Here is a 25,732-nt window from a genome sequence, read left to right as displayed (position 1 = left end):
TCAGAACAACAGGTCAAATCACGAAATTTCACCAGGCTGAATCTCTAATGGGAGAGGTTTGGAAACCCAAATCCTACAGAAACAGATCTGTGTGACTGGCAATGTGAGACTGTGGCACCAACAGCTAGGTGATCACTGGAAAACACACTTTGTATGTTTTTTTTTTTTTTTTTCTGGCTAATGATATACCATAAACTAACCCAAGTAATATCAACCTAGTGTGATAGGCGTAACTAGCAATGGAAACCAAACCACAGTTCACTTCCTTGTTGATATATGGATACCAGCTTCTCTTTTTAAATACATTCTACTGAGAATAAGAAGGTTTATCAAAATGCCTACTAGGTTAACATACATCATTTTCCTTTTTTAATTAATACTTTAAGTTCTGGGGTACATGTGCAGATCGTGTAGGTTTGATACAAAGGTACACACGTGCCATGGTGGCAGCTGGCTGCATCCATTACTCCGTCATCTACATTAGTTATTTCTCCTAACGCTATTCCTCCCCTAGCCTCCCAGCCCCCCAGGCCCTGGTATGTGATGTTCCCCTCCCTGTGTCCACGTGTTCTCATTGTTCAACACCCATTTATGGGTGAGAACATGCAGTGTTTGGTTTTCTGTTCTTGTCAGTTTGCTGAGAATGATGGTTTCCAGGTTCATCCATGTCCCTGCAAAGGACATGAACTCATCCTTATTTATGGCTGCATAGTATTCCATGGTGTATATGTGCCACATTTTCTTTATCCAGTCTATCGTTGATGGGAATTTGGGTTGGTTCCAACTCTTTGCTATCGTGAACAGTGCCACAGTAAACATATGTGTGCATGTGTCTTTACAATGGAATGATTCACAATCCTTTGGTATATCTATTTCTAGATCCTTGAGGAATTGCCACACTGTCTTTCACAATGGTTGAACTGATTTACACTCCCACCAACAGTGTAAAATAACATATTAACATTTGTTTAACTTTACGTGTTACGAGGAGCTATAGGAAAGGCTTATTTGATTTGAAACTCATAATAATGCCCTCAGACAAAGCAGATTTTATTATCTTTGTTTCACAGATGAGAAAATTCAGAATTGGTTAAGTATACAGATGACTGAGACTGAACTCATCAAATGTCCATGTGCTTCCTGTTTGTTTTCCAGCTTCTCTAGCAGTGAAGTTGGAGCCTTGTGACCTGTGCCCAACAGACTGTGAGCAAAGCAGTGTGTTTTCCTGAGCTAGCTAAGGCCGTTCCCACGAGTGAGCCTCCCTGAGCTGCAGAGACCTCAAATGCACTTTTTTAGTTGGCCTCACAATGGAGAAGACTGTTTAACATACATAGGATAGGATGAGTGTGGAAAATAATTCTTTATCATATTTATCGCTGGATTTCCAAGGCCCCTAATGTTCAATGCCCTTACTAATGTAGATTTTGGAAACTGAAGTTGGATGCTACTGTGTCAAAAACATAAAATATACACTATTGGGTCAGTTTCAGATGTGAATGGTGAGGTGACTGGTATTAGAGGAAGAAAAGGTAGTGGTTGGGTCAGGCTAACCCAAAACATAAAAGGACACTGCCGCTGTGATCAGAAGGGACGTTAGCCACATGCTTATTGTTTTGCAACTTAGGAAAAGAGCTTGGAAAGCACAAGTGTGTTTTCTGAGTTGGCTACTATTGGTGGTAGTTGGCAAGATGCTATAGAGGTGAATTTACTGGGGGAAAGTTATCAGCTAGCAAATAGAAATGGAAAGGATTAGGTGATCTGCAGAAATTCAGAGACTAGCCAGGCACAGTGCTTATGCCTCTTATGCCTGTAATATCAGCACTTTAGGAGGCTGAGGAACGAGGATCACTTGAGCCTGGGAGGTCCAGGCTACAGTAAGCCATGATTGCACCACTGCACTCCAGCCTAGGTAACAGAGCAAGACCCTGTCTCAAAAAAGGAAATAGAAATAGAAATTCAGGGACTGGACAGTTTGGAAAATCAAGCAAGGCAAACAAAATACAGGAATACCTCAATAAGTGAAATAAGCCAAGCACACAAAGACAAATGTTCCATCTTCTCACTTATTTGTGGGATCTAAAAATAAAAACAACTGAACTCATGGACATAGAGAATAGAAGAATGGCTATTAATAGCTGGGAAGGGGAGTGAGAGGCTTGGTGGGAGGTGAGGATGTTAACAGGTACAAAAAATAATAATTAGAATGAATAAGATCTATCACTTGACAGCACAGTAGGGTGACTATAGTTAATAATAAGTTAATATTACATTTTAAAATAACTTTAAAATGTGTGATTGGATTGTAACTCAAAGGATAAATGCTTGAGGGATTGGATATACCATTCCCCATGATGTGCTTATTTCATATTGTGTGCCTTTATCAAAACATCGCATGTACCCCATAAATATACACACCTACTGTGTACCCACAACAATTTAAAAAATAAAAAGGAAAAATTTAATATTAAGAAAAGATATTGCAGTCTGCTTTCAGTTCCAGAGACCCACAAAAAAAGCAAATATTGCAATAAAAAAAATCACATGAATTTTTGGGTTTTTCAGTGCATATAAAAGTTACTACAGTCTACTAAGTGTGCAGTAGCATTATGTCTAAAATAATAATGTACATGTCTTAATTTAAAAATACTTTACTGTTAAAAATGCTAACCATCATCTGATCCTTCAGCAAGTCATAATCTGCTTGCAGGTGAAAGGCCTTACTTCAATGTTGATGGGTGCTGATGTCAGAGAGGTAGTTACTAAAGTTGGGGTGACTGTGGCAATGTCTTAAAATAAGATGACACTGAAATTTGCTGTATCAATTAACTCTTCCTTTAGTAAAATACTTCTTTGTAGCATAAAATGCTGTTTGCTAGCATTATGCCCACAGTAGAACTTCTTTCAAAACTGGAGTCGGTCCTCTCAGATCCTGCCATTGCTTTATCAACTAAGTTTATGTAATATTAGTAATCCTTTGTTGTCATTTCAACAATGTTCACAGCATCTTCACCAGGAGTGCATTCCATCTCAAGGAAACTTTTTTTTTTTTTTTTTTTTTTTTGCCTGTAAGTAGCAACTCCTCATTTGTGGAAGTTTTATCATGAGATTGTGACAATTCAGTCACATCCTCAGGCTCCACTTTTAATTCCAGTACTATTACCATTTTCCAGTACTCTTACTATTTTCAGCACATTTGCAATTCCTTCTTCCACTGATGCCTTGAACTTGTCACAAAGTAATCCATGAGGATGGAAATCAACTTTTTCCAAATTCCTGTTAAATTTTGGCTTCCTTTAATGAATCATAGATTTCTTAATGGCATCTAGAATGGTGAACCTTTCCAGTTTTCAATTGTTTTGTACAGGTCCACCAGAGGAATCATTCTCTATGGCAGTTACAGCCTCATGAAACATATTTTTTAAATAATAAGACTCAAAATTGAAACTGTTTCTTGATCCTTGGGCTGCAGGCAGGAAACAATATTAATCTTCCTGCACATCTCCACCAGAGTTCTTGGGTGACTAGGTAGATTATCAGTGAGCAGTAATAATTTGAAGGAGATCTTTCCTTTTTTCTGAGCAGTAAGTCTCAACAGTGGGCTTAAAATATTCAGTAAACCATATTGTGAACAGATACGCTGTCATCCAATACATCTTTTGTTGTCCACGTACAGGACCCAGGCAGAATACAGCATCATCATTGAAGGCCCTTGGACTTTCAGATGGCAAATGAGCACTGGCTTCAACTTATACTCGTCAGCTGCTTTAGCCCCTAACAAGAGACAGCCTGTCCTTTAAAGTGAGGCAGTGACTTCTGTCTAGCTATGTAAGTCCTAGATGGCATCTTCTTTCAATAGAAATCAATTTTGTCTATTTGAAAATCTGTTTCGTGGAGCCGCCTTCATCAACGATCTTAGCTGTATCTTCTGGATAACTTGCTGCAGCTTCCACATCAGCACTTGCTGTTTCATCTTGTATTTTTATGTTGCGGAGACATAACTTCTTTCCTTAAACCTCATGAACCAACCTCTGCTAGCTTCCAACTCTTGTTCTACAGCTTCCTCACCTCTCAGCCTTCGTAGAATTAAAGAGAATTAGGGTCTTGCTCTAGGTCAGGTTTTGGTTAAAGGGAACATTGTGGCTGGACTGATCTTCTATCCAGACAACTAAAACTTTCTCCACATCAGCAATAAGCCTGGTTTCACTTTCTTATCATTTGTGCGTTCACTAGAGGAGCACTTTTAATTTTCTTCAAGGACTTTTCCTTAGCATGCACAACTTGACTAACTGATTCAAGAAGCCTAGCTTTTAGGCTGTCTCACCTGTTGATATGCCTCCTCACTAAGGTTAATCATTTCTCTATTTTTATTCAAAGTGAGAGATGTGCAACTCTTTCTTTCACTTCAGCACTTAAAGGCCACTATAGTGCTATTAATTGGCCGAGTTTCAACACTGTTTTGTCTGAGGAAATATAGCAGCAGCAAGAGAGGTAGGGAGACAGAGGAATAGCTAGTTGATAGAGCAGTCAAAACACCCTTATTAAGTTCACCATCCTAAATGTGAGCAGTTCATGGCCTCTCAAAACAATTTTAACAGTAACAGCACAGATCATCATAAGAAAGATAATAATAAGAAAAAAGTTTGAAAAATTGCAAGAATTATCAAAACGTGGCAATGAGACATGAAGTGAGCACATGCTTATGGGGAAACAGCACTGGCAGACTTGCCGAATACAAGGTCACCACAAACCTTCCATTTGTAAAAAAGGCAAAATCCGCAAAGCACAGTAAAATTAGATATGCCCGTAAATAAGTAAACAACCAAGGTAAAAGAGGAGAACCACGGGAAGAAAAAGGTTTTGAGTGACAAAATTCCTGTGAAACTTCTCAACTGGAAGAAATAGCTCAGGGAAAATGTTATACCAAAGAGTCTCCTTTCCACCAGAGAGTCTCAAGGGAGCCACTATCTCATCTTACATACTTCCCCCAAGCAGAACTGAAGCAGAACATGTACATGCAGTTTATTTGTAAGTGATGTGAGAAAAGAATGAGGCATGAGAAATGATGCAGAGATAGGAAGAATCAATAGAAAAATGAATTGTGGACTTGACCACTGTGAGGGCAAATAACATTCAAGTTTCCATGATTTTCTGAAGACATTTGTAGAATTCATCTCAAAATTGTGCACCCAGGCTAAAGAAGGCAGAAGCTGTATCCATTGGCTCCCATCATCCACTGGCCAAGAGTTCATCCATTTGCATTAATTTCTCTATGATTTCAATTCTGGGTTATACGTATATGAATGATGAGCAGTCCCTGGGGATGCCAAATCCTGGAATCCCATGATAAGAAGCAGAAGACACTGACTCTGTGGAAAGGTACTGCTTGGTTATACTCACAGGAAACTGGTCAAAGCCTTTATAGAACTGGGTGAGCAACTTTATTTGGCATCAAATATGATGCCAAGGTTTTGAAGTGGTCATAAGAGGTATCCAAAAAGAAACTCACTTAAGAGAAGCTGGCATCTCAGCAAGAAAGAAAGGGGGAAAAGTAAGGTTAAGAATTATGTTTCAAAAAGAACTTAGTGTATACTTACTGACCCATGAAATAAGACTGGATATAAGTATTATAGATAATAAATCTACATACTTTCTGAGTAGAAAAATATACTATTTTGCGAAAGAAACCAGAAGCAAGCACTGACAAAAAAAAATGAAAATAAAAGTCCTTTGACAATTTGAGAATTGAAGCAACAATAGGTTCTATTATTCCGTATAGGAGAAGAGAAGACGACTGAGACAGCCGTGCAACTTGCATAGTGGTCATATTCCCCCAACGTTATTTTCAGAGGCTGCTAAAGAGAATAATGAAAAAGGAAAAAAGCCTGGGAGGCTACAGCCAGAGCTCCTGGTCCCTGGAGGTCAGCCAGGGAGCTCCCCGAGAGAGAGGAACAGGATGCAATCAAGGTGCCTCCCACACCACAGGGAAGGGCTCTTGATTTCTGCCGGATGTGACTTCCTAATTACCATGGAGCACTGACAGCTGTATCTCATTCCCCCTCCTCCACATTGGAATTTTATTGCAGCTATCTCATCACTATTTTAATGTTATATATTGGACGGGTGTGAGTAGGAAGAGGGCAGACAATTTATGTGTTGTCCACAGGCTTTAGGAGCAAAGGGAGCAACATTTGGAAACAGTGGAGAAGATATGGGGATCACCCACAGATCGTGGACTGGAGCTAACTGGGTGTGACTGAGGGTTATCTCCTTTGGGAAGAGATATGTATGTGCCTTCTTCCTGTGAGAAAAGAGTGAATGAATATCCAGTGATCAAATGGTAGACACACAAAGGCCTTTAAAGCTTACCAAATATTTTCATGCTTTTCAGTATTCCCCAGCTTTCCTGGAAATTAGGTGGAAATATGAAAGTCACCCTGGCCAAGGTACTGTGAGGGGAACTGAGTCATATTTTACCAAAGGCAGTTAGGAGACATTCTGTCCCTTCCTCTCTATGTCCCTGGACTTTGGAGGCTACAGGAAATGTTGGATGTGGCCCCAGTACCCTCTTGGATGCAAACTACCCTAGGGAGTGGCCGCACCAACGCCAGACTCTGAAGTAGTTGAAAAGTAAACGTTTATTTTGTCAAAGTGCTGAAATCTGAGGGCTTATCGGTTGCATTAATTACCCTAATATACCAACATGACTCAAACTGTAAATTTTTTTATTTGACATCCTCAAACTTTTAAATCACAGCAAAGCATCACAATTTATAATTAAAATGAGAACTTTTGTTATCTATTTATCATCTCCCCATCCATTCTTCTATGTATCTATGTTTCAATCAGACCTTCTTTGAAGATAAAATTTCTACTAAGTCCTACAGTCCTGGCGAAATGCAGGGCGAGAAGCTGCACATCTTTGCAGTGTGAGTTCGAATATGTTCTCATATATAATTCCCTTCTACCCACTCCATCTTGGTTTTCTCACGAACCATTTTATGTCAAATAAGAAAAATCAACTCTAGCTAGTTTATTTGGGAAAAGTACTTACTACAAGGTACTAGGAAGCTCTTGGGGATCTTTATTTATTTATTTATCTTTATTGCATTTTAGGTTTTGGGGTACATGTGAAGAACATGCAAGATTTTTGCATAGGTACACACATGGCAGTGTGATTTGCCCATCGATGATAGACTGGACAGGGAAAATGTGGCACATATACACCAAGGAATATTATGCAGCCATCAAAAATGATGAGTTCGTGTCCTTTGTAGGGACATGGATGAACCTGGAAACCACCATTCTCAGCAAACTGACACAAGAGCAGAAAATCAAACACTGCATGTTCTCACTCTTAGGGATCTTTTGAAGGAACAGAACAACTGTCGAGTCTTCATAACCAGGGGAAATGATTGAAATCTTGCAGAACGAGTTCAACAAAGATATCACCTCTGCTACCCTAAGTAGAGACCCTTTGGCTTCTATAGCTAACAATGACAAGGTTGGACACTTTAAGGTACTACCCCACTACCCTGGAACTTAGCCAGAGATCCCACCATCTGCACAACGCCCGATTCTTTGCTTCGTTAGCTTCCTCTTCAAAAATCCAGCCTGTATCATAACTGAAAGGTAAGGCAGGACGAGTGAGTGACTGGCCTACCCAGAAAGGAGCAGAGAGCAAACAATTCGAGGAATTTCTAAAACATATGAAATATGTTCAGGGGCTGGATGGCCAAAAGAAATGACCAATTCCCAATACAACCACGGACATACTGTTATCGTGGACCGTAATGGGAATGTAAAGGACACGTAGTAAATGTGTAGAATGGATGAATAGATAAAATAATGACCAGGACTGAAGCATTCGGTTACTGCTATTCATTCAGCACTATTTTAAATGACACAAGAGTGACTGGATGGATAACATGGCCCTACAGCTCCCACGAGGTCAGCAGAGTTATTATTTCAGCCCCATCCAGTTCCATAGCAATCAAAGCCAGAGCTACAGAGAATGAGCTCCAACTGACAGGCTCAGCCCCAGCCTAAAGACCAAGAGGAGCTTGGAGCTTAATAGGACACTGAAGAAAACTGACTTGGCTTCCACTATCAAAGTGAAGTGGGGAATTAGAGCAATTTTCCTGACACTCCAGGCAGAAGTGGGCAGTTTGCCTGGATTATCTAGGTCACTGCTTCAGACTCTCAGATTCATTTTGCCCATGGAGAACTGTCCCATTAGCTCCAGTTACCAGAGTAACTAACTCCGCAATGTGCTCAGGGTAACAACAGCCTCATTCCCAACCAACCCCTTTTAACTGCACTTAAATATCCATGATTTTTTGGTCTTACTGATCTAGGCTGGATGTAAAAGAGCAACCCTTTGGAGATGGATTACAAATGCCACACACTCTTAAATGGCTATTATGTTTTCAAAGCAGAACGTGTCAAATCAAATGATAAAAAATGAGGATCCAATTCTCTCTCAGGCTCACTTGCAGGATTCCCTCATGATTATGATGGGAATGAATCATCTGCAATGATATTTAGGTTAGTAATGCCATTATAATAAAGTATGTAATTTAGGTTAGTCTCCATTATGTCAAGAGGATTGCCACATACTCACCTCCTTCTCTGACTTCTCAGCTTTGCCCCTGTGGCTTACTTGGGGCACGGTTAATTGATACAATTAAGAGTGAAGCCTGATTTAAAGGGCCCAGAGGAGCCTCTGGGAAAATGAGGTTTATGTACTAAGGGGAAGGCTTTATATTACTGCAGCTTCGTTCCTGATACCCAAATTCTTCTCTAGGATGGTAAATAAAGCTCAGGTAGGGAGGAAACCAACAACCATGTTACTGTAACAAATTTCACCCATTTTATTTCTATCTGTTTAAATCAAGCACCCTGTTAGCTTCTATTTTCTTTTCCAAGGTAGGAATGTGGCCTCAGACTTGCCTAGCTCTCATCCACTTTCTCATCATCTTATTTTTTCTTATTATTGTCTGATACTGTAGCTATCATAAATTACAATGCAGTATCATCAAAATTCAAAATGTTTCAGTAAACAGTTTTCCCATGCTGAGAAATCAAAAAGATACAAAAGAGTCAACAGATTTCCTTCATTATGGAAGGAAAATTAATGTTCATTTCTATTAAGTGAATTTAGCTTTAGAGACACAAATAGCACTTGGCCTTCCATCTCAACTGCAGAAATTCATATTTACCAAGCAAACACTTGATTCATCTAGCTTAACATCTTTACTAGGGAAATGCGAAAAGCCTGGAATTGAGTGGTTGTTTTTCACATGCTGAGTCAGAGAACAAAAACAGGGACCCGCATCTGTACTTATTTTAGTTCTATGTCTTGCATCTCTTCTTAGGAGACGAGCATAGCACACTGCTGTTAACTAGGATAATTACACAGTACTCTCGGCAGTGAGCATAATCACACTGTGAGTGTCCAAGAGTTTGAACAATTTGGACTGATTTTGTATGGCGTATAATTTACAGTGAAGATTCAGAATGTCTTCTTTTTTCTTTGAAGAACAGCTTTCATCATTACACATGGAGACACGTATTCACAGTCAAATTTGATACAGATAAATCTAAACATCTGCAAAAATAGAATAATTTTATTGACATTTACCCAGTGCTATCTCGGGCCATTTCTGTTTGTGATCAGCAGAGTCAAAGAAACTTCTTGACTCTAAAACTTTGTCTAAAACAGGTAAACTGGCATCAAGGCCTGAATACAATTTTAAGAAATTAGGAAATATAAATTAGAAAGATCACCTAAAATATTATGTAGAAGCAAAGATATAAAATCTACAAAACAACTAAATTAATAATATATTGAGTTATACATGTGAGTATCATAGTGCAATACAAACCAAAAAAAGGGAATTTTGTCAAAGCAGCCTTCAATAAGCTTCACTCACTTGCTGATTCATTCCATCATTTAATAAACAACCTTTGCTTTAGGAAGAGGGGGACAATTTGAGGAGTGATGAGACTAAGTGCCTGAACCAGACATGCTTCCCTCAGGAAGCCCAAAGTTTAGATTTTGGACAAAATGTACGTAAAAGGCAAAAACAGTAGCAATGGATGTTTCTAGAATAAAATGGAATTTCATCTCTTTTATAAACAATTCAGATTAATTTTTCTGTTCAGTAATGATGGTTCAAGAAAACCAATTCATATAGAAAGTACAGTATTCAGATAAAGAAAATGACAATATTATACTACAAATATTGAATTCACCATACTATTGTCTTCGGTAAATTACAGCAACTGTTTTAATGACCTAATCTACTTCCTAATGAAGAACTAACTAACTGATAATTAAGGCATTCTTAAAATGAAAAAGCTTAATGTTTAGTTATTGAAAAGTTATTTTTCACATTGTGTTTATCATTCAAAACTATCAACAATTAATTTTAATAGTTGATTTTCAAAAGACTACTATTTCATGTTTTCTAAATTTAAAAATAAATTTTTATAATAAAGAATATTATCAGTAGCCTTGGCAACTGTATGAATATTTGATAGTTTTTTTTCTCAAAGTAATAGTAAGATTAAAGACTTGAGGCATAAGAGCTGAAGAACTGGAATTGACTGCATCATTTAATAGACATAAAGAATGCCTGGTGGTACAAGAAAATAACGAGTTAAAAATATTTTTTCTGCTAATTCATATTTCAGAAAAGCAAAAAAGACATAAAGGATTATGTAATAAGTGTTCATATATCCATAACTGAACTTAAAAATATAATTGTAGAATATTGTAGTATAATAATCTGATAACATTTTCTACAAATTTATATTATTCTTTTTTTATTGTTATTTTTAGAGAAATTTTAGGTTTACATCAAAATCGAATGGAATGTACAGAGTTCCCCTATACATCCTGTCTTTGCTATCATAAAATGGCTCCCCCAATCAAAACCCCCCATCAGAGTGGTGCTGTGTGAGCCCATCCTTACACTGCTCTAAAGAACTACCTGACACTGCGTAATTTAAGAAGAAAAAGGTTTAACTGATTCACAGTTCCACAGGCTGTACAGGAAGCATGGCTGGGATGCCTCATGATACTTACAATCATGGTAGAGGGTGAAGGGGAAACAGGCATGTCCTATGTGGCTGGAGCAACAGGGAGAGAGAGATGGGGGAGGTGCTATACACTTTTAAACAACTGGATCTCATGAGAACTCTATCACGAGTATGCAAGGAGGAAGTCTGCCCCCATGATTCAACCACTTCCCACCAACTGCCTCCCACAACATTGGTAATTACAATTTGACAAGAGATTTGGGTGGGGACACAGAGCTGAGGTATATTTGTTAAAATTTGTGAACCCACACTGACACAACATTAGCAGCCAAAATTTATCATTTACATTAAATTTTATTCCTGAGGTAGTACATTCTATAAATTTTCAGAAACATACAGTGACTTGTATCCATCATTGTAGTATACCCAAGAATTGTTTTACTGCCCTCATTACCCTCTGTGTTTGGCTTATTCATCCCTTTCTCTGCCTAACACCTGGAAACTGCTCATCTTTTCACTGTCTCCATAATTTTGCCTTTTCCAGAATGTACCACTGTTGGAATCATTCAGCATGCACCATGTAGGCTTTTCAGATTAGCTTCTTTCACTTAATAATGTTTATTTAAATATTTTATATATCTTTTTATGAATGCATAGTTCATTTCTTTATTGTGCTGAATATTATTCCATTATCTGGATGTCCCTCAGTGTATGCACTCACCTAAAGGACACTAACCCCTATTAGTGTCCTTCTAGGAAGTGGTCCATTCTATCTAGTTACCATATTTGTGGTCATAGTGCTGGTTCATAACATTTCTTTATTATCCTTTTAATGTCCATGCTATCTGTAGTGATACTCCCTGCATTATTTCTGATACTGGTAAATAAACAAAGGGCACATTTATTGCTGATAAGTTCTGAAACATCATATTTAAGGAGATGACTGTCAAGGTCTTTTGCCCACGTTTCTGTCAGTGTTGAGTTCTTTGTATACTTTTTGTAACAATCTTTTATCAGATGTGTCTTTTGCAAATGTTTTCTCCCAGTCTGTGTCTTGTTTTCTCATTCTCTTGACATTGTCTCCTACAGAACAATGTTTGAAATTGTAATGAAATTCAACTGATCAATTATTTCTTTCACAGTTTGTGTTTCAGTACTGTATGTAAGAAGTCCTCATCATACCCAAGATCATCTAGATTTTCTTCTTTTTCCTTATAGTTTTATAGTTTTGCATTCTGCATTTGGGTCCATGATTAATATTAGTTGTTTTTTGTGAAAAGTGTAAAGTCTATGTCTAGATTCACGTGTTTGCATGTGGATGTTCAGTAATCCAAGCGTCCTTTAAGACTATCTTTATTCCAATGTCTGCTGCCTTTACTCCACTGTCAATTATCAGCTGCATATGTTTACATGGGTCTATTTCTGGGCTCTCTATTCTGTTCCCTTCATCTACTTGTTTATTCTTTCACCAATATCATACTGTCTTTATCACTGTAGCTTTATATTAAGTCTTAATGCCAGATAGTCAATACTACAACTTTGTTCTTCTCCTTCAATATTTAGTCAGCTATTGTGGGTCTTACACCTTTCCATATAAACTTTAGAATCCAATTTTTAATATCAGAAAAATAACTTCTTAGAATTTTCTATGGAATTTTGTAGAAGCTATAGATTAACTTGGGAATAACTAACATGTTGACAATATTGCATCTTCCTATTCATGAAAATGGAGTATTTTTCCATTTATTTAGTTCTTTGATTTCTTTCATCAGAGTTTTGTATTTTTCTCATATAGGTATTGCACATACTTACTTTTTAAATTTATACCTAAGTAATTTTGGAAGAGCTAATGTAAATGGTAACTTTACTTAAAATTTCAAATTAAAATTCATTACTATATAGCCATTTATGGGTATATAGGAAAGGTATTGACTTTGGTATATTAACCATGTATTTTGCAACTTTGCTACACTATATATATAAAATAAGCAAAAAGTATATATATATATATATATATATATATATATATATATTTACCTGCTGATATATGTGCAATCTATAGACCAATTATATATATAAATTAGGGTAACCTGCCCTTATAGAATTAGTTAGAAAATATTCCCTCCAATTTTGTCTTCTGAAAGAGATGTTGAGAATTGCTATAATCTCTTCATTTAATATCTGGTAGAATCCACTAGTTTAGCTCACCTGGTCTGGACCTTTCTGTTTTAGAAGATTTTTAGGGATTGATTAAATTTCCGGCATAGATATAGGCCTAAACAGATTGTCTGTTTCTTCTTGTGTCAGTTTTAGCAGATTGTGTCTGTACTGGTTTGTACTCAAGCTGCTAATAAAGACACCAGAAACTAGGTAATTTAAAAGAAAGAAGTTTAATTGACTCACAGATCGTAAGTGATCTGTGATCACTCATGAATGGGGAGGCCTCACAATCATGGCAGAAGGTGATGGAGGAGCAAGTCACGTCTTACATGGTAACAGGCAAGAGAGCTTGTGCAGGGGACTCCCATTTATTTAACTATCAGATCTTATGACTTATTCACTACCATGAATACAGTATGATGGAAACTGCCTCCATGATTCAATTATCTCCACCTGGTCCCACCCTTGACATGTGGGGATCACTATAATTCAAGGTGAGATTTGAGTGGCAGCACAGCCAACCCATATTAATGTCCTTCTAGGAAGCGGTCCATTCTATCTAGTTACCATATTTGTGGTCATAGTACTGGTTCATAACATTTATTTACTGTCCTTTTAATGTCCAGGCTATCTGTAGTGATATTCCCTGTATTATTTCTGGCATTGGTAATATGCATTCTCTCCTTTTTTCTTAGTTAGCCTGGCTAGAAGTGTATCAATTTATTGATCTTTTCAAAACTAACATTTGATATATTTCCTCTACTTATTTCTCGCTATTATTTATTTTCTTCTGCTTGTTTTGGACAAAATTTGTTTTTCTTCCTCTAGTTTCCAAAAAAGAAAGCTTAGAGTACAGATTTTACATATTTATTCTTTTCTAATACATGCATTCAATGTTATAAATTTCCCTCTAAGCACTGTATCCCACAAAATTTGAGATTTTGCTGTGTCCCACAAATTTGGATAAGTTTTATTTTCACTATATTTTAAAATTTCTCGAGATTTCTTCTTTGACCCATGTGTTATTTAGAAGTGTGTTGTCTAATCTTATGTATTTTGGGATTTTTCACCTATCTTTCTGTCATTTATTTCTAGCCTGACTCCACTGTAGTCTGAGAGTAGATGTTGTATGATTTCTATTATTTTACATTTGTTAACATGTATTTTATGATCCAGAACATAATCCATCTTATTGAATATTTTATATGAGCTTGAGAGGAATGTGCATTCTGCTGTTTTAATGAAGCAGTCTTTATATGTGAATTATATTCAATTACTCCATGGTGCTGTTCAATTCAACAATTTTCTTACTGCTTTTCTGTCTGCTGGGTCTGTCCATTTGTGATAAAGAAGTGTTAAAGTCTCCAGACGTAACAGCACATTCTGTTTCTCCTTGAAGCTGTATCAATTTTTGCATCATGTATTCTTGATGCTCTCTTGTTGGATGCATACATATTAAGAATTACTATGTCTTGATGGAATAGTCACTATTATTGTGTAATGCTCCTATTTTTCTCTAACTACTTTCTATCTTTGAAGAATGCTCTATCTGAAATTAGTAAAGGTACTCCTTTCTTATGAAAAGAAAATCATGATATATCATTCTCAACATTTTAATATGTATGTGTCTTTATATTTAAAGTGGATTTCTTGCAGACAACATTTATTTTGTTCTTATTTCTGATTCAATTTTACAATTTCTGTTTTTTAGTTGTGAATTTAGACTGATATTCAAAATGATTATTGATACAGTTGTATTGATATCTCTCATGTTTGTTACTTTTATTATTTATTGCTCCTTTGTTTTTTTTCTATTTTTATTTTCCACTTTTCCTGCCTTTTGTGGTTTTAATTGAACATTTTATATATTTCCATTTTCTCTCCTTTCCTAGAATACATGTTATATTTCTTTTTTAACCTTTTATAGTAGTTGCCCCTAGAGTTTGCAGTATGCATTTACAACAAATCCAAGTTCACTTTCAAATGGTGCTGTATGCGGGTAGTGCAAGCATCTTATAATAATACAGTAATCGTCATTGTTTCCTCTTGGCCCTTGTATCATTGCTGTGACCCACCTCACCTATGCACAAGTATATATGTATATATACATAAATGAATACATTATTGCTGTGATTTCTGGCAAACTGTTATCTTTAGATCAACTAGGAATAAGAAAAATACATTTTTGGCTGGGCGTGGTGGCTCATGCCTGTAATCCCAGCACTTTCAGAGGCCAATGGAGGTCAATCACTTGAGGTCAGGAGTTTGAGACTAGCCTGACCACCATGGTGAAACCCCACTTCTACTAAAAAAATACAGCATCTTCCAGGTGTGGTAGTGCATGCCTGTAATCCCACCTACTTGGGAGGCTGAGGCAGGACAATCATTTGAATCTAGGAGGCAGAGGCTGCAGTGAGCTGAAAACGTGCCATTGCACTCCAGCCTGGGCAACAAGAGTGAAACTCCATCTAAAAAAAACCACACACACAAAAAAAAGAAAAATACACTTTTATTTAACTTCACTTATTCCTTTTCTGATTATCTTGCTTTCTTTATGTAAATCTTACTTTCTAACCTATATTATTCTTCTCTCTATAGAACTTCTTAAACATTCTTTGCAAGACAAGTCTACTGGTGAAAATGCTCTGAATTTTTGTTTGTCTGAGAAACTATTTGTTTTTCCTTCACCACTGGAGGATAATTTGACAGCTAGGTTGTTTTTTCTTTTTATCTCAATACTTTAAATATTTTACTTTAGATAGAGTATATAGGTGTTATTTTTATATTTATTTAGTTTTATTTTGGGGATTTATTCTGTTTATTGTTCTTTGAGCTTCCTTGACCTGTAGTTTGATATTTGAGATTAATTTGGAGAAATATCAGCCATTATTGGTTCACATATTAGTTCTGCTTCATTTTATCTTTTCCTGATATTCCAATTATGTATATGCCACATATTTTGTAATTGTTTTATTGTTCTTAAATATTGTATTCTGTTTTTTTCTTCATCTCTCCTTTCAAAATGGCCCATTTCCATTTTTATATAAAACTGTTAGAATGGTTAGAATAATAAATACTGACAATACCAAGGGTAATGAGGATGTAGAATGACTGCAGGAGTTATGCACTGCTGATGCAAATGTAGTAATGTACAGCCACTCTGAAAGGTGGTTTGGCAGTTTCTGAAAACATTAAATAAACATTAAACATATACACAATGTACGGCCCACCAATCCTATGCCTAGGTATTTACATTGTGGAAATGATGAAATAGTTTGCTCTGTATCCTCACCCAAATTTCATGTGGAAGTGTAATCCCCAGTGTTGGGGGAGGGACCTGCTGGGCAGTAATTAAATCCTGGGGGCAGATTTCCCCTTGCTGTTCTGATAGTGAGTGAGTTATCACAAAATCTGTTTGTTTGGAAGTGTGCAGTACTTCCCCCTTCACTCTCTCTTCCTTCTGCCCTCCCATGTGAACAAGGCGTGTGCTTCCCCTTTGCACTTCTGCCGTGATTGTAAGTTTTCCAAGGCCTCCCAATCATGCTTCCTGGACGGCCGGTAGAACTGTGAGTCAAACCTCTTTTCGTCATAAATTACCCAGTCTCAGCTAGTTGTTTATAGCAGTGTGACAATAGACTAATACAAATGAGAGCCTATGTTTCCACAAAACCTGCACACAAAAGCTTGCAGAAGCTCTAGTCATAGTAGCCTCAAATTAAAAATAACCCAAACATCCTTCAGTGGATGAATGGATACACAGTTGTGGTACATCCATACAATGGAATGCTTTTCAGGGTCAAGAAATAATCCAGTTGTATTCAAACGCATTAAACTAAGTGAAAAAAGAAAAGTTTCTGAAGGGGACTTACTGTATGAATCCATTTACATAACGTTCTACAAAAGAAACATGTAGAGCAATGGAGACTGGATCAGCATCGTTATGAGTGAGGGGGTTGTAGGAGGAAGAATTAGACTACGAGGGAAAAGCAGTAACATAAAGAAGGCATTTTAATGGCAGGTGCAAGGCGATGATGCAACTATTCTGTTTCCTTGTTACGGTGTTTATTTGAATTTCTACCTGTGGTAAAATTCATAGAGCTATGCATACAAATATTTCTTTGTGCTTATTTTAAGCAAAGCAAAACAAAACAAAACAAAACAAAAACCCATGTGTCCACTCTGAAATTTACTGCCAAACATTGCTCCAAAAATATAAAAATCTCTGAGTACCGAAAAGAAAGCTTTGAAATATGATGGATTGTGTAGAGGAAGTCACTAACTCTACTGATTAAATAACAGCTTTATGCAGGGTAGGTGGTGGTTTGCAAAGCTTTGCTTTCAACAAAATTATAGTAGGACCTAATCCTGTTACCAGTTAATTTGCGCCTTAAAAACTTTGCTGATTGATCTGTATGTGCTTTTTATATGTAACTAAGCGAGTTCAACTAATTAACAGCTACAAGGAGATCTCTTTCATATCTATCTGCTTATTTGTGTGAACAAAGTTTCTCAGTGCTTACATTTATAAAAATGAAAAGGAAAGAAATCCACATAGGAATAGAATTGATGTTAAACCCTGGCTCAGTTAGAGCACCTGCTCTTGTTTGTTGATGCCTTTTCATACCTATCTGAAATTTGTTTCTTAACTTCCTTCATCCTGTATATCCTGTTTCCTCAAAGTTATTTTCTAAGTTCTTTTGTCCACTTACATTTAAAAATGTGGCACTATTAAGATCAGAAGCTTTCATTACATTCACAGAGCTTAGCAATTTTAGTGCTGCTGCAGGTTGGATTATATCCATGCTCCAAAAAAAATGTATGGCAGTCCTAATGTCTAGTATCTTAAAATGTGGCCTTATGTGTAAGCAGGCTGTTTATGGAGATAAACAAGTGAAAATGATCATTTTATTATGGCCATCCTAGTAGATGTGAAGTACTATTTCATTGTGGTTTTGATTTGCATTTCTCTGATGACTATAATGATACTGAACATCTCTGCTTGTGCTTCTTGGCCATTTGTGTATCTTCTGTGGTGAAATAATTAATCATATTCTTTGCTGTTTTTTATTAGTGTCTTTCTGTTGATTTGTTAGTATTCATTATATATTCTGGATTCTAGACCTTTATAAGATGTATAATTTGCAAACAGTTTCTTATTTCCTTTGGATTGTCTTTTCACTCTTTTGCTGAAGTGTTCTTCTTAATGTTCAGAATAAGTGATAACCTGCAACATATTAGATGAATCTGCATTATTTATTTAAGAGGAATTTTCTTTAGCATCTATTATGTTCCAATCACCATGGTAGGCTCTTCAAAATATATAACACACATACAAAAAGAGACAGACACACAATTAACCACTGACCTTTCATAGCTCATAATCTAATAGAGAAGATAAAAAATGTAAAAAGACCATGAAAATACATTTTGATAAAAGGAAGCACACATAGAAAGTGTCCCTGAACATAATTTGGGAAAGTCAAGGAAGGCATCAGTGTGGAGGAGGCATGCAATGGTAGACGAAGAGCAGAGAACCCAGTGGTTAATGGGACATCAGAAAGTAAGAACAGCATGTGCAGAGACATCTGACACTAACGTGCATTTAAAGAACTATTAGTTGTTTTAAGGGGCAGCTATGGGAGAATGGTCTGGTTAGGCAAGAAAGAACTAGATTACAAAAGATCTTGTATGCTAATCTAAAAAGATTAGACCTGGTCTTTAATGAAACCTTGGGGGCATTTCAAGTAACAAGTGCCACAGAATAAGATACGCATTTTAGAAAGACTATAATCTGACTTCAGAGGGTGAATTTAGGAATGATAAGACAGCAGGTAAAAATGGCAGTTATGGATTAAAAAGGATGAGAGATGATGACAACCAACATAAGACAGTGGCAGTCAGTATTGTCCTTAGGTTCAGCCAGCAGCTCCGGCTCTTCACATCCTACCCTGATCAAAAATACTGTCCTTGTAACAGCTCAGAGGACCGTATGTGACCTGAGCTATGCACTTCTCTGAGCTCACTGTGTTCCAGGCACACTTGCTTCCTTTCCTTTTTCTGAATACTTCAAGACAGCTCCTGTCTCTGGAGTGCTCTTCCTTCCGGTATCTGTGTGATTTACAGCTATAGCTTCTTAATGTCGCAACCCTCATCACTGGTCATCAGAGAAATGCAAATCAAAACTACATTGAGATACCATCTCACACCAGTTAGAATGGCGATCATTAAAAAATCTGGAGACAACAGATGCTGGAGAGGATGTGGAGAAGTAGGAACACTTTTGCACTGTTGGTGGGAGTGTAAATTAGTTCAACCATTGTGGAAGACAGTGTGGCGATTCTCAAGGACCTAGAAATAGAAATTCCATTTGACCCAGGAATGCCATTACTGGGTATATATCCAAAGGATTACAAATCGTTCTACTATAAGGACACGTGCACACGAATGTTCATTGCAGCACCGTTTACAATAGCAAAGACCTGGAACCAACCCAAATGCCCATCAATGATAGACTGGATAGGGAAAATGTGGCACATATACACCATGGAATACTATGCAGCCATAAAAAACGATGAGTTTGTGTCCTTTGTAGGGACATGGATGAACCTGGAAACCATCATTCTCAGCAAACTGACACAAGAACAGAAGATCAAACACCGCATGTTCTCACTCATAGGCGGGTGTTGAACAATGAGAACACATGGACACAGGGAGGGGAGCACTACACACTGGGGTCAGTTGGGGGGAAATAGGGGAGGGACGGTGGGGGGTGGCAAGCTGGGGAGAGATAGCAAGAGGAGAGATGCCAGATGTAGGTGATGGGGAGGAAGGCAGCAAATCACACTGCCACGTGTGTACCTATGCAACAATCTTGCATGTTCTTTACATGTACCCCAAAACCTAAAATGCAATAAAATAAATGGGAAAAAAAAAGAAAACTTCGCTGACCTACTTACATAAAAAACCACTCCCTTGATCCTCTATTTCCTGCTTTACTCTGCCCACAGATCTCACTATCCACAGATCCCATCTCCCTCCGTGAGACTGACTGATCATGAGAGTAATGCTCAAAATATATTTACTAAATGAATAAATATAGGAATACAACATTTTGGAAAGAAGAGGACAGGTCTAGTTTTGATTACGTCAAATTACCTATGAGCGTTCCATGTATTTTTGTAGATTTCAGGAGAGAATCAATTGGATGCAGACTTAGAAGACATTAAAATAGGTGACAGTGAAGCCATAAATTTGCATATAGAACACATTGTGTGTCACTGATTAAGTCATTAGCTCAAAATTTGTAGAACTTGCAAGTGATCCTAAAAAGTGTGATTCCCATTATGGACATAGCTGTAGCTAATTAACCTGTTCATTGTAAGCATAGAGATTACAAAACCTTAGGGGACAGAGCTGCTGTGGGGGTCATTCAGATCAAACCTCATAAAATGCTTTTATTTTTAAGTGTCTACTCACAGTAAGTGAATGCAATAGAAATTCAAAATTCCCAAGAATTTTAAACGAGTTATTTAATCTTGCTCCACCTTCCAGAGAGAGAGAGAGAGGGAGGGAGGGAGGGAGGGAGGGAGGGAGGGAGGGAGAGAGAGAGAGATTGATTTAATTTATTTTTTGAGATGGAGTCTGGCTCTACCACCCAGGCTGGACTGCAGTGGTGCAATCTTGGCTCACTGCAACCTCTGCCTCTCATGTTTAAGTGATTTTCCTGTCTCAGCCTCCCAAATAGCTGAGGTCTGTGCCACCACTTTCAGCAAATTTTTATATTTAGAGTAGAGATGGGTTTTGCCATGTCAGCCAGGCTGGTCTCAAACTCCTGGTCTCAAGTGATCTGCCCACTTCAGTCTTCCAAAGTGTTGAAATTAAAGGCATGAGATACTATGACCAGCCATTTTTTGTTTGTTTTTTTGTTATTTAAGAACAACCGGTAGACCTTATACCTAGAAGATTTTAATCCGTGCAATTTTAACAGAATGCTGAATAGATCTTTTTTGTAATGATTTGCTTTTCTCTTAATTTTTGAATTGGTGAATCAGGTTCAGACATTAAAACAAAGAGGTGATGATTACTCCCACATTCTAAAGAGAGTCCACATTGAAAGACACAGCATGCTTATGTTTAAACCCAGGCAGTCAAAATTATTCCATTTTTTCAAGTATTTCCATCATTAATCTCTTCTAACAAAACATGTAAGGAAGATGAAGATTTGAGGGTATATAAGGGAATGGTGGGTTACTGGCTTAGAGAAAGACTTCTATGGCTTTTCTCTCCTTTCTTGTTTAGTAATAGAAAGGGGATCTGTTTTTGTCTTTACAATCAAGTAAGAAGTATTAAAATAAAGGCCAGCATCTCATTACTGACTGACCGTTCACTTAGGAAGAGAGTTCTGAGATGCCTTCTGCTCTTTTTAATGGAGGATGGGTGCAGGTGACCTCTGAGCAAAGAAAAGCCATGCCCACTAGTTTGGGGTAGTGAGGTAGTGAGGTTGAGACATTTTGTGTGTGTTAAGTAAACATAGAAGAAAGAAGCCAGTCTTGAGCAGCCTAGTAGAGACTGGCTTCTATTTTCTGTATTTACTTAACACACCTGGACAAAGAGGGATTCCCTGAAATATATGACTGAACAGTATCTGGCAAGAAAAGTTGGCTGAGGTTACGCTGCTGAATGTCAAGCATGAAAAGTTTTCCTAGTGGCCCATCACTAAAGCAGGCCATGAGGTGGCCTAAGATTGCTCACAGGTCCGGGGAGATGGTCAGGCTCTGAGTATCTGTGCCACAGGCCCCAGGACAGAATCAGGGTCTGAATACCTATGACATAGGCCCTCTGGTGTGCCCAGAGGCTGCAGACTTGTGTTTTAGCTGCTTAAAGAAGACCATGGCAGCACTTGTTAATACAAAGATAATCAGATGTTTTTATTTACTATTATTTGTTTCCTCCAACAACATAAAGAGTAAGGGACACAGAAAAGAGAAAGAAGGAGATATCGAACAGGCCACACCTCTCCCTGCTCCTGATTTTCAGCTGAAACTTGGCTAGCGAAAGTGGGAAGAGTGAGCATTTATCAGATAAGAGGAAGTCCAGGAGACAGAAAGAGTTCCTTTTTAACTACAGGAAGAGATTGAAAAGCTGTGTGTTTGGGTGAGATGTGTTAGAGGCAGTAAGGCAGACTTCCCCAAGCACAGCTGAAAGTAATAGTGGGGGAAACAACATTTTAATTTGCTGTTCAATTATATAGGTTTTTTGAATGTTGCCTTATGAGTGCTTTTTTCTTTGTTGGTTTGCTATATATACACATGTATGTATATAGACACATGTATATATAAGACATACATGTATATATATCTTAGATGCTCTTCATTCAGTATGAAAAATGCCTGTTAGACTTTTGTGTAGTGCAGATCTACTGGTAAATCTACTGATAACAAATTCTTGTAGCTTTTTAATGGAAGTGTCTTTAGTTTTGCCTTCATTCTTGAGATACATTCTCACCATAAAGATGGTGTTTCACTGCCTTCAGGACTCCACTGTTTTGATGGGAAATCAGAGATCACTTGATCTTCCTTCTATGTAATAATTTGCTTTTCTCTCTATTTCTTTAGGACTTTCTATTTTGGTGCGGTTTTCTTTGAATTTATCCTGTTTGTGCTTTGCTGAATTTTTTGAATATTTACATTTATATCTTTCAACATACCTAGACCAATAACACCAATACACTTTACAGTCTAGGACTGCCTGGTGTTGAGACGTCAATATTTGTTCTTTGGGGTACCCTTGAAAATGTCTGTCAGTGTTGGTCCAATATAAGCTATATGTTTTCAAAATAAAAAAATCAATCACTTTGGCAGGATAAATATGGGATGACAGATGCAGCAAACCATCATGGCACTTGTAAACCTATGTAACAGATCTGCATGTTCTACACATGTACCCCAGAACTTAAATTTAAAATACACACACACACACACACACACACACACACACACACACACACGGTCTCTGATACTACCTGATATTCAACCCTTTTTCAACCCCAGTTTTATGGCTAAATAGTTTGCAGAGAAATGCTTTTATCATTAAGAACGTAATACTGTGTCATGTAGATGACCTTTTGTCTCCAAAAATGAATACCCATTGATGAAAGATAAATCTATACCTTAGGCAATAAAAAAAGTAGCCTAGTTTGCTCTGCTCTAAAATACTTTGAAATTTACATTCATAGCAATTTGGGAAAGGGCTTACGTAGAATTATAAAATTTTAAAGGAAAGGGAAGTTGAATGTCACTATATTCAATTTTAGAGATGAGAAAATTTTGACCAAAGTCACATTAAGCACGAATTATTCCATTCCATAAACAGTGGCTGGGCTTCCGTTAAGCGCCAGACACATGTTGTGTGTATGTTAGACCTTGACTACACCGAAAGGGTGAAAAACAAATTCACGGGCTGATACACAGAGACAGGCTAAGAATTTAGATGTGTAGGTATCTAATTCAGTGCTTGCTTCAGAATAAAAATGGCGAAGCCAAAGGAATGGGTACTATAATCTGGAGAACAATAAAATTTAATTTTTTTCAATTATAAGGAAAAGGGAAATAAAAACCCAAATCCCTCCATGAAATGCTATCAAGTAAAACTTAATTTGCTTTTATCATCTCAGTTAAAAATTAGTATCATCTTTTGAGAGGACTACAGAAAAAAAGCAACCAGTGGCTTTTATTGACTACTTGCAGGGCTTCAAATATCTTCGGTTCAAGAAAAGCAGTCATTTCCTCCCAGGTAATCATTTATTACGATTTTTTAAAAATTCTGCAGGCTTGAATTACTAGATTTTATAAAATGATGCAGGATGCTAATTACTGTTTTTAAAATGCTGGATACATGGCAAATATATAATATATTCTACTTTACCACAAGGAGTACTTTTTGCCATAGGATAAATGAAGGGTATTAATTTGAGTTTAATGATCAAGCCACAAAAAGCAGCAGAAGTTAACTTTGCATAGTGCGTTTTGCAACTCTATTTGAAAGGTAATGCAAGTTCAAGAGACCAACAAGTATAACCTAAAAATGTTCCCAAATATTCCTATCCCCAAATATTTACAAAGTTATTGAAATCCAAGTAATTGTGAATGCTAAAACTTTTTAATGTAAAGAGATCAGTTTACATTTTTATTCATATTTGTTCAAAAAGACCTAAGATTTTTCATTATTTTGGTACAGTTTATGTCTATGACCAAGTTAGAAGACTAGATTTTATCAAAGTTAATAGAACAATGAAATCAACATGGAGCCAATGGAGTTTTACTATAGAAAGAAGGCAAAGACAGTCACACTGCATGCTCCAAAGTCAAAAATATAAATTTTTCTTTATTCTTTCAGTAACTTAACCCGTATTTCTTTACCTCTATTTGTAAAACATCATGCAAGGTGCTATGAAGAATAGAATGATTCACAGACAGCGATTTCCTTAAAGATATTTACAGATTAAGAGCAAAGACAGAACATATATGTAAACAATGAAAACGTAAGTATACTTGGGGCGCCACTGCAGCACAGGCAGCAACCAATCCACAGTAACAACAGCGTTAGGGTGCAGCCGGTGGGGATCACTTTCTGAGCACATTATCGGCTTCCTAGGAGCTATAACACTTTAACTTATGGTAACTTTGGGTGGGGGCTACCATTTTCTTAAAAAGAGAATCTTTGTACAAAAATAAATTTGATAAAGATGATATTCAAATTGTTTGGCATCAATTCATTCAGGTATGTAAGAAGGTGCATGACCTACCCCAGTGAGGACTGGTTGCTTCTCACAGTAACACGGGCCAATCATGGTGCAGGCCTAAGAGAAGCCATCGGCAGCCTTCACTCAAACCTGGGTGGGATAATGGAAGAGGACTCTGTAATGAGGGTCCCATTCTAGACTTCCTTGGCTGTCAAGGTATGTTTGGATCTCTGGATTAGCAATTTTCTAGAAATATGCTCTTTTAGAATCCAAAGGTCCTTGACTTTTCTATTCTATCTCTTCTGTGATTTTTTTTTCTCTACTTGGTGAAGCTATTTAAATTAGCAAGTTATGGACAGAGAATAGATTCTAGATTACCTCAGACCAGGTTCAATATGAGGCGCTCTCAGCAACTTGCTTGAGTTTCAGAATGACCATCATCTTCCCTAAGAGAAAAATAAACATGCACACTGACACACATGCACATACACACACCACTCTCTTGGCATTGTGAAACAGACGAATTCACTGACTTGCACCAGGAGTTTCATCAGACTATATGGGTACCATTCTTGCTCTGGACATTTCCCTGAGGATCAGTCTCTGAGAAACCATCTAGACCCAGTTAGAAACAGAACCAGTAATTCATTCATTACTTTGTGTCTGCTTTTTTTTTTTTTATCTTTTCCACTATTTTTACAAACATTTACTAGGTGCTAATTCTCAAGAGTGTAGCCCATAAGCTGGCTTTCATAGTATCTGCAAAAGGTAACTAGAGTTTGTGATGAG

At 37.2% G+C, this 25,732-nt stretch overlaps 1 long non-coding RNA gene across 1 annotated transcript; it reads right to left on the bottom strand.

The window, feature by feature from the left end:
- Nucleotides 1-3,071: 3,071 nt before the first annotated feature.
- Nucleotides 3,072-25,645, bottom strand: LOC119473523. The gene is made up of 3 exons (XR_005202742.1): nucleotides 25,635-25,645; nucleotides 9,692-9,698; nucleotides 3,072-3,153 (listed from the first exon to the last, which is right to left on the bottom strand). It is a non-coding gene; the product is annotated as an uncharacterized LOC119473523 (long non-coding RNA).
- Between the last annotated feature and the right edge of the window lie 87 nt (nucleotides 25,646-25,732).

This window comes from Cebus imitator, unplaced genomic scaffold, assembly GCF_001604975.1.
Source record: "Cebus imitator isolate Cc_AM_T3 unplaced genomic scaffold, Cebus_imitator-1.0 Scaffold165, whole genome shotgun sequence".
Taxonomy (NCBI): domain Eukaryota; kingdom Metazoa; phylum Chordata; class Mammalia; order Primates; family Cebidae; genus Cebus; species Cebus imitator.
The sequence above is the reverse complement of the archived record's forward strand: the minus strand, read 5'-3'. Positions and strand labels throughout refer to the sequence as shown.